Source organism: Cetorhinus maximus, chromosome 3 (assembly GCF_964194155.1).
Source record: "Cetorhinus maximus chromosome 3, sCetMax3.hap1.1, whole genome shotgun sequence".
Lineage (NCBI taxonomy): Eukaryota > Metazoa > Chordata > Chondrichthyes > Lamniformes > Cetorhinidae > Cetorhinus > Cetorhinus maximus.
The window spans coordinates 96,744,451-96,761,801 of record NC_135881.1 but is presented as its reverse complement, the minus strand read 5'-3'; the positions used below and the strand labels follow the sequence as shown (position 1 = coordinate 96,761,801).

General features: G+C 44.5%; 1 protein-coding gene and 1 long non-coding RNA gene across 2 annotated transcripts in view; both read right to left on the bottom strand.

Moving 5' to 3' along the window:
- Nucleotides 1-17,351, bottom strand: part of LOC144674182 (gamma-aminobutyric acid type B receptor subunit 2-like) — a 585,472-nt gene that overhangs the window by 305,326 nt on the left and 262,795 nt on the right. The window lies entirely within an intron of this gene.
- On the bottom strand, nucleotides 15,295-16,231 carry LOC144678802 (uncharacterized). Its single transcript, XR_013576183.1, has 3 exons — nucleotides 16,104-16,231; nucleotides 15,742-15,849; nucleotides 15,295-15,381 (listed from the first exon to the last, which is right to left on the bottom strand). It is a non-coding gene; the product is annotated as an uncharacterized LOC144678802 (long non-coding RNA).

Below are 17,351 nucleotides of genomic sequence, written 5' to 3'. Positions count from 1 at the left end.
AGTCTGAACTTCCAGCAATCAGGAGTGGGAAACCTGTAAAATGTTTACTTTCTAATTTAAGGACAGAGGTATCCATAACAAAAATAAAAATACCTGGAAAAACTCAGCAGGTGTGACAGCATCTGCGGAGAGGAACATAATTAACATTTCAAGTCCGTATGACTCTTCAACAGAACAAAGGAAAAATGGAAAAGAGGTGAAATATAAGCTGGTTTTGGGGGGACAAGTAGGTGAACAAGGCAAAAGAGAGAGTCGGAGAGAAGAGCAATACATCTTCAAGGTAGGCATTCCTTGAAGAGAAGTGGCAGTCAATTAAACACTAAGACAAAAGCAAAAAACTGCGGATGCTGGAAATCCAAAACAAAAATAAAAATACCTGAGAAAACTCAGCAGGTCTGACAGCAACTGCGGAGAGGAACACATTTTAGTTTATCTATTGCCACCTTGGCAGAAATCAAGTAAGTTCCAGATGTGACTCAGCTGGTAGCACTCTCAACTCTGAGTCAGAATGTTGAAGATTCATGTCCAACTGCAAGGGTGGAATTTTCACACGTTGGGCATCATGGTGCCCGTGAGCGGACAATATGGTGGGAAGGCCAAAGATCGGTTTCAAGCCATGGTGAAATCAGTTTGCAATCGCCCGTCAATGGCAGGTCGTCTTTCCTGCTGCCGGACATCAGGAACTTCATTTTCATACATCTGCATATCATTATAAGCCCTCCCCGTCGGAATCATCCCCCACGCTGGATCACCTGGGCACATCGGTGTGTAGATCGTACATAAGCGACGTGCACCGAACGAGCTGCACTTCTCTCCAGACCTCAAGGTTTGTTTGCTTACCTTGCTTTGGGCAGCATTCACAGTCATCAGTGCCAGCCTTCACAGGCAGCACCACATCACTTTTAGAGGGGCTCACGGGCAGGTCTTTACTTACCAGCCGTAATGCGGGGGTGGCTTTTCAATGGCTGCAGGGCTAGATCTTGTTTGGGGAAGGTGGAGCAGTGGCCTCAGGCAAGGGAAGAGGCTGCAGGGCGAGGGCTGTCCTGGGGAAGTGGGGTATCCCAGGGTGTGTGTGGGGGCAGGGCAGATCTGTGCAATTGGCCTCAAGATGGTGAGGGCTGAGGAAGCAGTCTCCAGAGGAGATGAGGCCATATGGAGATGTGATGATGACAGAGTGAGTGGTGATGTCCCTTGAGCTGGCAGTGAGTGAGATGCCAGTGAACGTGTAATGGGCTTGTGAGTGTGTGAGCTTAGAGTGATGAGATGGTTGCCTTATTCTGGCGGCACAGGTGAAATCATTCATCCTCTTTTTGCACTGGATGGCCAACCCCTTCTGTGCAGTATTCGCACTGACAACCACTGTCACCGCCTCCCAAGCCGGAGTGATGAGATTGCTGGACCTCCTGTGGCTAGAGCAAGGGCGGAGGACATCACAGCAGGCCTCCAAAAGGCATTCCAGTGACAGGTCACTGAACTCTTTCTGGATTTCAGGGCCATATCTTCTCTGGAGCAGTCCTGGGCTGCAAGCATTCAGAACTGTGTGCGTGGCTACAGTTTAGATATGGCAGCCAGAGTGAGGAAACGGCGCGGTAATGGTGTGGCGAGCGATTCAGAGGTCACCCACCAGCGAGACAATATGTTTCCTGTGGCTACATAATTAATGAGGTAGGAAGCAGACAATATGGTGTGAAAAGCCGCCAGTATAGCCAGTGGGTAAAACGTCCTTTCTCCCGCCCGCTACCGCACTTAGCGCAAATCTGGTATGATACTGCCTCAAGACATGAATGCAAAATCAAGGCTGACACTCCATTGCAGTACTAAGGGAGCACTGTGTTGTTGGAAGTGCAGTCTTTCAGATGAGATGTTAAACCAAGGTCCTGCCCATCACTTCTCAGGTAAGCGTAACTGATCCCATCATAAAATTTTGAAGCAGAGCAGGGGAGTTATCCCTGATGTTCTAACTAATATTTGTAGTCAACCAACATCACAAAAAACTGATTATACAGTCATTGTCACATTGCTGTTTATGCACTGCTTCAGCGCTACACTTAGTTTTTGTACACAAATCCTGAGTGCGTCTTGAAGCTGAATTGGTGATTCAGAGGCCAGAGTGCTATCAACTGAGCCATGGCCGACACAAAGATACCAAATTGAAAACTGTTGTTAGCCCATCTGCAATTCCTTACTGGGTGAGAAATCAGCTCTAACAAGTCAAATCAACATACATTGTGTATGGTTTCAACTTACATTAAAGAAGTTAATAATTGCACTAAAATAACACAGGCAAGAATTAAACATTTACCAGTGCACTAAAAATAGGACACAGTGGAAATTAATCCCATTATGCCAAATAGATTTGAATATAAACTTATATCAGAAAAAAATCTAACAGGGTTAACTTATTGCTTTTTAAAAGCTCATTCTCATTAGTTATTGAGGATCAAACTTGCTTGCAAGTTTGCCATTTAACCTCCACTGCAATTGCATCAAACAAGCATTTTATGAATTTTAAACAATAGGCATTAATAATCTGAATGGGCAGGGGGCAACAGGTTGGGACTTTTGAAAAGCAAATGACGCACATTCCTGGTGACCGTAGCACTGAATTCCCCTAATTGATATAACAATTTAAGATTAATTTTGCATCCTTTTTAATATTAAGCACATACAGCCTGTGCAGGCTGTGTAAAGTATCCAGACCAGATTGTAATGTTATTGATAATAATTTGCTGTGCGTTTCCAAACTACTGTTGTTGTTAAAACAGCGACATTTAGTGGGGGAAAGGCTGGGTATGGGACCAGGTGAAATGCTCTTGCAGAGCGCTGGCATGGACATGATGGGCCGAATGGCCTCCTTTTGTGCTGGTAGCATTCTATATAATAAATCTAACAAATTGCTTTCCACAATTCAACATCAATTCTAGCACAAAATTACGGCTTAGATGTCTTGCTCAATTTACAGGCTCAACTGTCCAATATGGTGGGTGGTGTGCATGTGTTCCATGCCGAAAGTGTAGTGGACCTGGTATAGACTGAAATATAGGCATCCAGTGCACCATGCCTAACACGGGCATTAGGCCTTTTCCATTTGCAAATAGGGGGCTTAACAGCTCCTCCAGGACTCCTTCTTAAAATTAGGGTTGCCTGAATGCAGTCAGCACCAGGCAGCCAATGCTACTTGCGGCCAGACCAATGGCTCTTAGAAGGGACAGCTGTAGGATACCACCACATTCCTTGGCAAAACAAAAACAAACTATTAACACAGGAAAAGTGCTGTATTTTTTATACTCAAACTCCAAAAATTCATGTTGGGGCATATTGGGCAAAATTGCTGAAATATATCAGCCAACAACCTCGAAGAGCTCAGTAAGCTTTCTATCTCCACTATTTCTGCCAGTTTCCTGGCTGCCAAGTAAGGGAAAAAAATGTCCATTTGCTCCTTAAGGCAAATGGAGAGTAGTATAGTAGTAGCGATTCTCCTAGGTAGGAACTCGCCCTCTGAACTTGAAAGACAGCCTATAATAGTGTTGGCACAACTGACACACTAGGTGAACAGAGGCATACCAGCCTCCACAAGCATGTATGCAGGCCCCATCAGCAGCATTCCATCACGCAAGCAGTTTGCACTTGGTTTTAAATTTTCCCGCATCAGTCTCCTTGCTCATGAACTAAGATGAAGACAACTGGGGTGTTTGGGAGTGGAGTTTGCCATGTTTAGAATAGGCACTCGGAATTCCAGCAGTCACATGCAAGCAAGTGGTGAAAATGTATCTAAAATGGCATCTGCTCCTGCCGAAGTTGTTTAACGATGTGCCTCTTGCTGTCCCTGTGGGGTTAGTTCTCAAGGGTACTGTCAGATGTGATGCTGGCATAACTGCTTTGAGAAATTTTGCAGCTATTATCTTTCTCAAGCATTAACAAGTTCCAAGATAAGCTCAAGCTTTACTGACCTGGATGGTGGTACCAATTGAGAAATTTCAGATGAAGTCCAGAGTAAAGAATAAAAAATATCAACCATTGAAACCCAAAATTACAAAAAATCTTTCTACAGAGAGCTAAAAGCACCAACCTGCATATTGTAAATCCTATGGATAGTTAAAAGATAGTAGAATTCATCTATTCAACTGATGCCGCACAAGAACTTGCAATGGCTTTTCACAGTGACTGAAGGTAATGGTTTATCTTCCAGTCTCTTGGTGAGCTGAGATGACAAAGCTGTCACAGCTTCTTTTTGTTTTGTTGTTCAACAAAATGAGACAATCTTTGTAGTGGCTGATGTGTTGTAAGTTAAATGTTAATTTATTTTAATTTTATCTTCCAATCTAACATTCAGAGGATTTAGGTTGTAATTCTTGTTCTGCTATGAGATGTTTTACTGTTTTTCTTTGCTTCACTTTACATTCATTTCACACCTCTTAAGTAATTCATTCTTTCCTAGTTGTGCCACTAGGTTGAGAACTCAACACAAGCACATTGTTACTGTTCCTCTTCCACAAAACCAGAGGTAAAGTTTTGGAGCCATGTGTAAATTTTTATTTATTCTCTTTGGGAAAGCTATGGCCTCCACAGAAGTTGCTGCTATGCTCTGGCTCTGATTAGAAATTGTCTAAGGAGAATCCACAGCGAAATAAAAATCTTTATTCTACAGCTTCATGATGAAGCTCATTGGCTGCTCTGAACTGATTTTATGTCAAAATGGGGATCATTGTTGGTTAGCAATTGCCATAAACCTTCTTTGATCATGGCCAAAGTAGGCATTCAACAGGAATTTATACATATTGTGCCTTTAGTACAGAAATTTGTTCCAAAGCATTTTGCAAAGGCAGCAAGGAAAAATTAACACTGAACCCAAGGAGGAGTTATTATTGTTGGGCAACAAGGTGGCAGTTGGGATATAATGTGGGAAAGTGTAAGGTTATTCATTTTGGTAAGCAAGAACAGAAAGGCTGAATATTTTTTAAAAAGTGTGAAACTTGTAATTGCTGAGGCTCAGGGAAACTTGGATGCAATGGTAGAAAGAACACAGAGAGTGAGCATGCAGGTACAGCAAGCAATTAGAAAAACAAATTGCATATTAGGCTTCATTACAAGGGGATTGGAGTACAGGATTAAGAAAGTCTTGTTACAATTGTATAGGGTTTCGGTGAGAACATACCTGGTGTATTGTATGTAGTTTTGGTCTCCATATCTAAGGAAGAATATACATGCATTGGAGGCTGTTATATTTCAGCAATTTTCCCCAATATTCCAAAACATGAATTTTTGGAGTTTGAGTATAAAAAATACAGCACATTTCATGTGTTAACAGTTTGTTTTTGTCTTGCTAAGGAATGTGGTGGTGACCTTCAGCCATCCCTTTTGAGAACCTTTGGTGTGGCCACAAGTAGCAGAAAAGGTTCACTAGATTGGTTCCTAGGATGACAGAGTTGTCCTATGATGGGAGACCGAGTAAACCGTGTCTACATTCTCTGGAGTTTAGGTGATCTCATTGAAACATTCAAGATTCGAAGGGGCTGGGGTATCTAGAACATAGGGGCCCAGTCATAGTATAAGGGACCGATCATTTAGACTGAGATGAGGAGAAATTTCATCACTTGAGAGGATGGTGAATCTTTGGAATTCTCCACTTCAGGGCTTATAGATGCTCCACCATTGAATATATTTAAAGCTGAGATAGACAGATATTTGGTCCCTCAGTGAACCAAGGGATATAAGGAGCAGGCAGGAAGGTGGAATTAAGCATGAAGATCAGCCTTGACCTTATTGAATGACGGAGCTCCTATTGCTTATGTTCTTACAGGAACAACCAAAAGTATAATCATAGCGACAGGCTTTTAAGAATATGGGAAAGGCAAGGTTTTAGAGAGGGAAAATATGGAAGGTGGAATAGATGAGTTATAGAATTGTAGAGTACAGAAGGGTGTCAATCAATCTTTTTGGTCTAGCAGTTCAATTAGTCCATCTCGCTTGCTCTTCTCCCCTATCGCTGAAATTTATCTCCTTTGAGTATTTCTCTAATCCCCTTTTGAAGGCAACCTATCAAACAGTGAATTCCAAACCCTGACTACTTGTTACATTAAAAAGAAAGCCTCATGTCACCTCTGATTCTTTTGCCAATCACCTTAAATCTGTAGCCTCTGGTAATAGGCTATCAATTGTTCAACCTTTGGAAAGTTTCTCTTTATTTACTCTATCTAAATCCTTTGTGATTTTAAACACCTCTATCAAATCTCCCCTTAGCTGTTTCTGTTCTTATTTGACTGACCCAGCTTCACCAGTACCTTGAATCTTTTTCAAGACTTCACTTCAGCAGATCGTGACTTTCTGTCACCTTATGGCTTTTTGAGCCATAATTCTTAGTTTCAATGATAATATTGTACAATATTCAGAGCACTGCAATAATTTTTTTCACAGGAGAATTATGATGAAACTAAACCTGAGATCCAACCACTGAAGCATTCTCTTATCTTACATAGAAACATAGGGGCTGAATTTTCAACTGGGGGTCAGGAACCCAACAGCCAGATGAATTCTGTGTCCCGACTCCATGACTGAGTTATGTTGCTCTTGTAATGGTATTTTAAAATTCAAGCAGCCTAATTGGCCAGGGGGTGAGCTCAGCACCCCATCAGCGGCATCGAACATCTCCAGGTAGGCAGGGGGGGGGAGCTGCCTGCCTGGTGCTAGCAGCAAAGGCAGGCAGCAGCCATATTGAGGCCTGCTACTACCTTGCTGAAGAGAGCAAGATTCTTCCTACAGGACCAGGAGCATTGATAGCAATGAAAGGGGCCATGCAGGCTAGATTATGGTAGGGTGGTGGAAATAGAGCAAGGAGGTCCAGAAAAGATTTCCTTTAAATAAATGTAGAGAATATTTTTGATGACCTCACAGTGAACCCAGCAGTTGTGCACTAACATGCACTAGACTGTTTGGGTCATTGAATTAAAGATTCAAAAGTGCAATCACAAACACACAGGCTCCTTAAAAAGCTTAGTAAGGGGCCATTAATTGGCGGTGAGTGGGTTCCTCATTCCTGCCACTCTGCAAGCACTTTGGAAATTCAAATCTGTCCTGGAGGCTTCGGAATCCCAAGATAGCCTCTGGGACTGAAATTCTTAAATCCTGTCTTACCTGGTCCCGACCACATGGCCCTTTGAAAATACGGCCCAGGACATCTGTCCTTAGTAATTTCCTCCTGTCTTATCCGTGCTAACATTTTCACTCCTGACATTGGACATTACACCTTTCTGTTTCATCTTCAGCAGCCAATCATTCAACTGTGTTGCTCCTGCCCTCTAGAATTCTCTATCCAGTTCCTTACATCCTGACACGACTCAACTGTTAAAAATCTCCTTATTGGTCGGCTTCTATCCTCTTACCCCCTAACACCATTTCCCACATTAGGTGTCCATTGTATCCCTTTCCTTCTTATTGCAAAGGCACAAGAAATGCTTTTAAAATGCAAATCATTGATATTGAGCACCTTGGAAGTTGCTTGATGAGCTCTCTGGTTCTGCATATTATATTTTGGCTGAAAATGAATGGACAAGCACAAGGGAGGAATCAATTACAGGTAGTATTGCACAGCTCCTTGTCTTGGAATCCAGCCTTGCCTGAAACCTTTTCCTTTAAATAATTCAGTTGCGTATAACTGTCTCCAAATGAAGGAATCATTCAGGTTCTTTATAGTGCTGGGTCTAGGCAGATCAGGTGAATGGTTAAATCGGTTATGTACCAGATGTGCTCATCTGTTCTGCTTGAAGCTGAGAAAATGAAAGTGGAGGTGATTATGTGGTTGAGCAAATTAATCACTGCAGAAGTATCATGGTAAAAGATCTGCTGAAGACTATGTAGTGGGAACATGAAATGCAGTTGTAAATGACTTGGAGAGTTCTTTCTACCCTGAAGGGTAGACACAGAAGGAAGTGGTGTTAAAAAAGGAGTAGGGAGCAGTGGGTGGTGAGGGATGCAAAGAAAGTCAAGACCACAAGGTAGAGAGGCCATGGGAGATGGTAAGGTTGAGTATGTGGCTGCTATTATAGATTAAACTGTTTAATAGGAGGGAAACATATAGGAAGGACAGGAGAGAAGTGGCATTAGTGGAGAGGAGGAAAGGTGAGTTGGGATGCCGATTGAAATTATAGAGGGTGAGCATTTGCTCAGTAGAGAAAGGAAGAAAGAAGGGGAGGATATCTCCATGGCAAACTCATTTTTTTCATTCTTTCATGAGATGTGGAAGTCGCTGGCTAGGCCAGCATTTGTTCCCCATCCATGATTGCCCTTGAGGAGGTGGTGGTGAGCTGCCTTCTTGAACCACTGCAGCCCATGTGGTGTAGGTACACCCACAGTGCTGTTAGGGAGGGAGTTCCAGGATTTTGACCCAGCCACAGTGAAGGAATGATGATATAGTTCCAAGTCAGGATGATGTATGGCTTTGAGGGGAACTTGTGGGTGGTGGTGTTCCCATACATCTGCTGAACTTGTCCTTCAAGGCGGTAGAGGTCATAGTTTTGGAAGGTGCTGTCAAAGGAGCCTTGGTGAACTGCTGCAGTACATCTTGTAGATGGTACACACTGCTCTGTGCCAGTGGTGGAGAGAGTGAATATTTCAGATGGTGATGGGGTGCCAATCAAGCGGGCTGCTTTGTCCTTGATGGTGTTGAGCTTCTTGAGTGTTGTTGGAGCTGCACTCATCCAGGCAAGTGGAAAGCATTCCATCACACTCTTGACTTGTGCTTTGTCGATGGTGGACAGGCTTTGAGGAGTGAGGATATGAATTACTTGCTGCAGAATTCCCAGGCTCTGAACTTGCCTTGTAGCTATGGTATTTATATGGCTGGTACAGTTCAGTCTCTGGTCAATGGTAACCCACCAGGATGTTGATGGTGGGAGATTCAGCAATGCTCATTGCCTGGCACTTGAGTGGCGTGAATGTTACTTGCCACTTGTCAGTCCAAGCCTGAATGTTGTCCAGGTCTTGCTGTATATGGACACAGACTGTTTCAGTGTCTGAGGAATCGCAAATGATACTGAACATTGTGCACTTATCAGTGAACATCCCCACTTCTGGCCTTATGATGAAGCAGTTGAAGACGGTTGGGCTGAGGACACTACCCTGAGGAACTCCTGCAGTGATGTCCTGGAGCCTGAGAGTTTCAGCCTCCAACAATCACAACCACCTTCCTTTGTGCTCGGTATGACTCCAACCAGTGGAGTGTTTTCCCCAGATTCCCATTGATTCCAGTTTTGTTAGGGCTCCTTGATGCCACACTCGGTCAAATTCTGCCTTGGTGTCAAGGGCAGTCACTTTCACCTCACCTCTGGAGTTCAGATCTTTTTCCCATGTTGAGACCAAGGCTGTAATGAGACCAGGAGCTGCGTGCCACTGGCATAACCCAAACTGAGTGTCAGTAAGCAGCTTATTGCTGAGTAAGTGCCACTTTTTAGCATTATCGATGACCCTTTCCATCACTTTACTGATGATTGAGAGTAGACTGATGGGGCAGTTATTGGCCTGGTTGGATTTTACCTGCTTTTTGTGGAAAGGACACTACTGTACTGGGTAAATGTCAGTGTTGTAACTGTACTGGAACAGCTTGGTTAGGGGTGTGGTTAGCTCTGGAGCACAAGTCTTCAGTCCTATTGTCAGAATGCTGAGAGGACCCACAGCCTTTGCAGTATCCAGTGCCTTCAGCCATTTCTTGATATCACGTGGAGGGACTCTTAGCTCTTAGCTGAAGACTAGTATCTGTGAAGTTGGGGACCTTAAAAGGAGGCCTTATGAGATGAATCACCCACTCACCACTTCTGGCTGAAGTTTGTTGCAAATGCTTCAGTCTTGTCTTTTGCACTGACTTAGTAGGCTCCCCCTTCATTGAGGATGGGGATATCTGTGGAGCCTCCTCCCCCGGTGAGTTGTTTAATTGTCCACCACCATTCACGATTGGATGTGGCAGGACTGCAGAGCTTAGATCTGATCCATTGGTTGTGGGATCACTTAGCCCTGTTTATCACATGCTACTTATGCTGTTTGGCATGCAAGTAGCCCTGTATTGTATCTTCACCAGGTTGACACCTCCCTTTTAGGTATGCCTGGTGCTGCTATATACAAGGGGGATTTAAGCCTGGGATGGTGGCAGGGAAGTTGGGAAACAAAGGAATGGGGATGGGTGAAGATAGGAATTTGTTGTGCGGACACAAAGCAACCAGTAGGAAAATGAAAGACCGCAAGGTTGGGTGAAAGGAAGAGGAGGAATCCGGAGAGAAAGGCCCAAAGATAAGGAGAGAAAAGTAATGAGCCTAAAACATGCACATGACAGGACACACAGAAATCAGGCATGGCTGAGATTAGGAGAGACATTGTCCTGCTCTTCAACAGAGAATATAGAGGTGATGATAGAAAAGAGTTCAAAGTCTGGAGGTCCTTTGGTATACAAAGTGGACTCATCCATGAACCTGCGAGCATTTGGGAGTTGTACGTTGCTGGATGTTGTACAAAGAAATCAGAGGAACTGAGTGTCAACTATGAGCTAGTTGAGTTTGATCCAAGGGTCCAGTGGAGTTGCATAACAGCTGTGAGCAGTGTGCACCAACAGGTCCTGTATACCAGCAGAGAAGGAGGAGCAGTGGAATTGAAACCCGAGGTACACAAGCAGCAGAGTCCATGGGCCGAGTGGTGGGCAATACTAAGTCTAAAGGACCAAAGCAGGTGAGGGAACTGATTTGAAGAATTGCTATGGGTGGGGAGGAACAAACAAGGTTGGGGGCAGCAGGAAGAGTTTGAGGATATGATTCAATCCTGTCTAGAATGAATGGGAATCTAGCAGATAACAGCAAAATAGAGATCAAATATCAACATGGGAAGAGGATACAGAGAAAGATGGGAACCTGCAGGAATGAATCAGAACAAAGTCAATATAGGCCAAGAAATCCCACTAGTAGAACAAAAAATAAATCCCTTCAGAAGTAGAACAGGCTGGAATAGAGGCAGCCCAGCAACAGCAGACCAGTCAGCTTAACCTCAAAGGTGGGGAAGCTTTTGGAAATGATAATGCGGGACAAAATCAGTAGACATTTGGGCAAATGTGGGTTAATTAAGGAAGGTCAGCACAGATTTGTTAAGGGCAAATTGTGCTTAACTAACTTACTTTATATTTTTGATGAGGTAATTGCCTTCCAAAAGGCATTTACCGATCACCTGTGGCAAATGAAATTTAATGCAGAAAAGCAGGAAGTGATTTATTTTGGTAGGGAGAATGTGGAGAGACAAAATAAAATAAAGGGTACAATTCTAAAGTGATTGCAGGAGCAGAGAGACCTGGGAGTATATTTGCATAAAATATTGAAGGTGGAAGGGTAAGTTAAGAGCGTGGTTAATAAAACATACAGGATCCTGGGTTTTATGAATAGGGGAATAGAGTACAAAAGCAAGGAAGTTGTGATAAACCTGAAGAAAACACTGGTTCAGTCTCAGCTGGAATATTACATCCAGTTGTGGGCATTACACTTTAGGAAAGAGGTGAAGGCATTAGAGAGGGTGCAGAAAAGATTCACAAGGATGCTTCCAGGGATGAGAAACTTCAGTGATGTAGATAGGTTGCAGAAGTTGGGACTGGTTGAGAGGAGATTTTATAAAGGAATTCAAAATCATGAGGGGTCTAGGCAGAGTAGATAGAGAGAAATTATTCCCATTTGTGGAGGATTGAGAATCAGAGGACACAGATTTAAGATAATTGGCAAAAGAAGCAGTAGTGATTTAAGGAAAACCTTTCTTTATGCAGTGAATGGAAATCTGGAATGCACAGCCTGAGAGTATGATGGAGGCAGGATCAATTGAGGCTTTCAAAAAAGAATTGGATCATTGTATGAAAAGGAAAAAAATGCAGGGCTATGGAGAAAAGGTAGGGCAGTGGCGCTGGGTGAATTATTCTTGCAGGGAGCCAATACAGACATGATGGACTGAATGGCCTCCTCCTGTGTTGAACCATTCTATGATTCTATATGAGAAATTGGCAGTGACGATTGTGGACGCAGCAAAGTCTAGGAGCCAGCAGAGAAATGGAAGTCAGCACAAGAGAAAGAGGATTTCTAGGCAGGGCTCAACATAGAAGCAAAGGAAAACAAAGGCAGCAGTGTATTGAAATACCATCCTGAAGCCCAACAGGCAGCAGGTGGAGGTTAGGCACTGTAGGCTGAAACAGAAGAAGGGGACATTATAGAAAAGGGAATAGATGGCTGTGGATGGAGTAGCAAAGGAGATGAGCTCAGTTCGGAGCTGCCAGCCTAGTGCTATCACTCCATGCAACATCCATTTAAAAAAATTTAGAGTAGAGTTTCCACAGAGGTACTTCCAATCTTCAGCTAACTTTGTCAGAAATCCTGGGGAAAGGGTGTAAACAATACCTTTTTTCTTTAACTTAGACAGAGAGGAACATATCCTCCTTTAACACTTCCCTTCCACTCAGAAAGTAATGCAAGGTTGCACTGGGAAAGAATATTCACCCTTTAATTGCTATTAAGTTTACCAAAAACCCATCTATTTCTATGGAAAAAGGTTCAACAAGCACAGGTGAAGTATATACATATATACAGTGTTAGGGGGAAATAAAGGAATACAGTAATGGTCAAGGGACTTGATTTAAAATATCCCAGCATGCAAAACCACAATTGCTAAGTAGTTAACATTTAAAGTTCAGGCTGGGACAGAGAGAATGCTGAACCTTGCACATTCTCAGGGCTTGCAATCACCAGCAAGGTCCTGGGAGTTAGACTGGAGTCAGAGGGTGACAATAACATAGATTAAGTGTGCTCTTCAACAGATAGGGGAAGGACAGATGGTCCCAGCTTAGATAGGAAGGCAGGTCTCTGCCTGGGTGAAAGTAGGGTTACCTTTGTACCAGAGACCTGTCTGTTTAATGTAAACCTATATGTTGACAAGATCGGAATCTGGAGGATGTTCTTGTATGTGACCAATAATTTATACATATGGTGAACACTTGTAGCTTAGCAGAGTACTGTCTCAAGCTGCATTGAGATGGTGCCCTCCTTTCAATTGCTCGAATAAACGACCGTAACCTGTACCCGAGTCTCCTGTGGTCCGTTCATCAAAGACACTGCAACATATAGGATACATAAAATCAGCTGCTTCATCAATGACCTTCCTTCCTTCATTAGATCAGAAGTGGGGATGTTCACTGATGATTGCACAATGTTCAGCGCCATTAGCGACTCCTCAGGTAGTGAAGCAGTCTATGTCCAAATGCAGCAAGACCTGGATAACATCCAAGCTTGGGCTGACAAGTGGCAAGTAACATTTGTGCCACACAAGGGCCAAGCAATGACAATCTCCAAGAAGAAACAATCCAACCATCCTTCCTTGACATTCAATGGCATTACCATCACTGAATCCCCCACTATCAATATCCTGTGGGTTACCATTGACCAGAAACTGAACTGGACTAGCCATATAAATACTGTGGCTACAAGACAAGGTCAGAGACTAGAAATCCTGTGGTGTGTTACTCATCTCCTGACTCCTCAAAGCCTATCCAACATCTACAAGGAACATGTCAGGGGTGTGATGGAATACTCTCCACTTGCCTGGAGGAGTGCAACTCCAACAACACTAAAAAAGCTCAACAGCGTCCAGGACAAAGCAGCCCACTTGATTGGCACCCCATCCACAAACATTCACTCCCTCAACCACTGACGCACAGTAGTAGCAGTGTGTATCATCTACAAGATGCACTGCAGAAACTCACCAATGCTCCTCAGACAGCACCTTCAAACCCCACGACTGCTACCATCTAGAATGGCAAGGGAAGCACCTTGAAGTTCCCATCCAAGCCATGCACCATCCTGACTTGGAAATATGTCACTGGGTCAAAATCCTGGAACTTCCTCCCTAACAGCACTGTGGGTGTACCTACACTACATGGGCTGCAATGGTTCAAGATGGCAGCACACCACCACCTTCTCAAGGGCACTTAGGGATGGACAATAAATGCTGGCCTAGCCAATGAAGCCCACATTACGTGGATGGATAATAAAAAAGCAGTTTCTGAATAGAGACAGTCACCTTCAGTTGACAATAATACAGTTAAATATATGCATTGCCATTCTCGTAATGAGAAAAAAAAAGCTCTGTAATATTTTATCTGTACGAAGAAGATTAATCCTAAACTTTTTGACAGTGCAATTAGAATATCACCTTCAATCCAATTAAATATTTTCTTTCATTTCATGATGGGACACAGATGATGTGGTTGAATGCTGTTTAATTCTAATTTGCCGGGTGGAATAACCACTGGAGAGACATAGATTCTGTTCTGCCATTCAGCTCGATCATGGCTGATCTGAATCGTAGACATTGTCCAGAACAGCCTTGTCCAAGCCTTTTGCTCAGGGGGGCCAGATTTCCATTTTCTTCTCAATCAAGAGGCCGATGTACAAATTTTAGAAAGATAAGGTTTGGCACAACGTTAAACATGAATTTCAAAATAAAGTTGTGGTGTGAACAAAAGAAGCAACTTGCTGGGCAAAAATAAAGCAATGTCAAAGCAATAAATTGATAATTAAAGAGTAATTAATAAAGATCACCATGAGAGTATGAGAGGGACAGAGTCTGTTTGTCTGGCTCACTCCCAATCTCTTGATGCTCACTCACTCACCCACCATGTGAATGCGTGTAATTGTGTTTTGGTGTGTGGGGGTGAAGGCGAGCACGCACACACACAACACACTCTCCCCCCATGCACACGTACTCACTCTCATTTCCCTCCAAACACGCACACACACTCACTCTCCTCCAAACACACACACAGACTCACTCTCCTCCAAACACACACACACACTCACTCTCCTTCAAACACACACACACACTCACTCTCCTCCAAACACACACACACACACTCACTCTCCTTCAAACACACACACACTCATTCTCCTCCAAACACACACACACACTCACTGTCCTCCAAACACACACACACACTCACTGTCCTCCAAACACACACACACACTCACTCTCCTTCAAACACACACACACACACTCATTCTCCTCCAAACACACACACACACTCACTGTCCTCCAAACACACACACATACACTCACTCTCCTTCAAACACACACACACACTCACTCTCCTTCAAACACACACACACTCACTCTCCTCCAAACACACACACACACTCACTGTCCTCCAAACACACACACACACTCACTCTCCCCCAAACACACACACACACTCACTCTCCTCCAAACACACACACACACTCACTCTCCTCCAAACACACACACACACTCACTGTCCTCCAAACACACACACACTCACTCTCCCCCAAACACACACACACACTCTCCTCCAAACACACACACACACTCCTCCAAACACACACTCTCCTCCAAACATACACACACTCACTCTCCTCCAAACACACACACACACTCACTCTCCTCCAAACACACACACACACACTCCTCCAAACACACACTCTCCTCTAAACACACACACTCACTCTCCTCCAAACATACACACACTCATTCTCCTCCAAACACACACACACTCACTCTCCTCCAAACACACAAACACACACACTCCCCTCCAAACACACACACACTCACTCTCCTCCAAACACACACACACTCACTCTCCTCCAAACACACACACACTCACTCTCCTCCAAACACACACACACACTCACTCTCCTCCAAACACACACACACACTCACTCTCCTCCAAACACACACACACACACACACTCTCCTCCAAACACACACACACACTCACTCTCCTCCAAACACACACACACACACACACACTCTCCTCCAAACACACACACATTCACTCTCCTCCAAACATACACACACACTCACTCTCCTCCAAACACACACACACACTCATTCTCCTCCAAACACACACACACTCACTCTCCTCCAAACACACAAACACACACACTCCCCTCCAAACACACACACACTCACTCTCCTCCAAACACACACACACTCACTCTCCTCCAAACACACACACACTCACTCTCCTCCAAACACACACATACACTCACTCTCCTCCAAACACACACACACTCACTCTCCTCCAAACACACACACACACACACACACTCTCCTCCAAACACACACACACACTCACTCTCCTCCAAACACACACACACACACACACACTCTCCTCCAAACACACACACACATTCACTCTCCTCCAAACATACACACACACTCACTCTCCTCCAAACACACACACACACTCACTCTCCTCCAAACACACACACACACTCACTCACTCACACATAGAAACACGGGGCTGAATTTTACACTGATCGGGCGGGAGTGTACCCGACCCAATCGGACATGAAGTTACGTGAGATGATGTCATCCCACGCCGCAATCTGGATGAGATTTCCGTGATGAAATAAAATATGTATAAATTTCTGTGGACAGCATTTTCATTTGTTAAATTTTCAGGTGACTGATAATGATGCATGCACACTTTTTTCAGCTTTTGAAACCTTTATTTTTGCTGTTTCAGGTTTTTAGCTCCCTGAGGCAGCTCTCTGCCTTCAGGGAGCTGTTTGTCAGCGCTGGCCCATGCCCGCATTGACGTCATCACCTTCCCTCTTCCCACACCCACTGCGGCAGCGCTGAGCATTTCAGCACGCGTTTCATGCTGGCTGGCTGTTAATTGGCCAGCCAGTGTGAAATTGCGGTTGGGGGTGCTGATCACGGTCAGTGGTCTGTTTCCCAGCCTATCCCAGGCCCGGTAAATGTGCCTGCCCACCGAGCCAAAAATTCAGGCCACTCTCTTCCTCAAACACACACACATGCACACACACACGTGCACACACACTCACTCTCCCTCTCCCACACGCACTCACCCTCTCCCACACGCACTCACCCTCTCTCACACGCACTCACCCTCTCCTGCATGCCCCCCCCCCACCGGCTTGCACTCACCCTCTCACCCTCCCTAGTACACACTCACCCTCCCCCGTCGCACTCACCCTCCCCCGCACGCACTCACTCACTCCTGGACTCACTCAATTGCACTCCCTCTCTCTCCCACACCGAGTCTTCATCTACACCACATACCGCCCACCCCCATTCCCACAGCATCACATCCAGCCTCTTCCAGCCCAGCAGTGAGTTTCTCCTTCCCCCACCTGGCCTGGAGAGAGTCTCTCCTCCACCCCACCCAGGGCATGGCAGTCTCTCTCCCTCTCTCTCTCTGTCCCCAATACCTCTGTTTCTGGAGTTCACTCGCTGCTGCCAGTGTTGCTGTTCCTTCAGTCACAGACTGCCTCTCTCCCACATCCCACACGGGAGAGGAACAGCCTGTGATA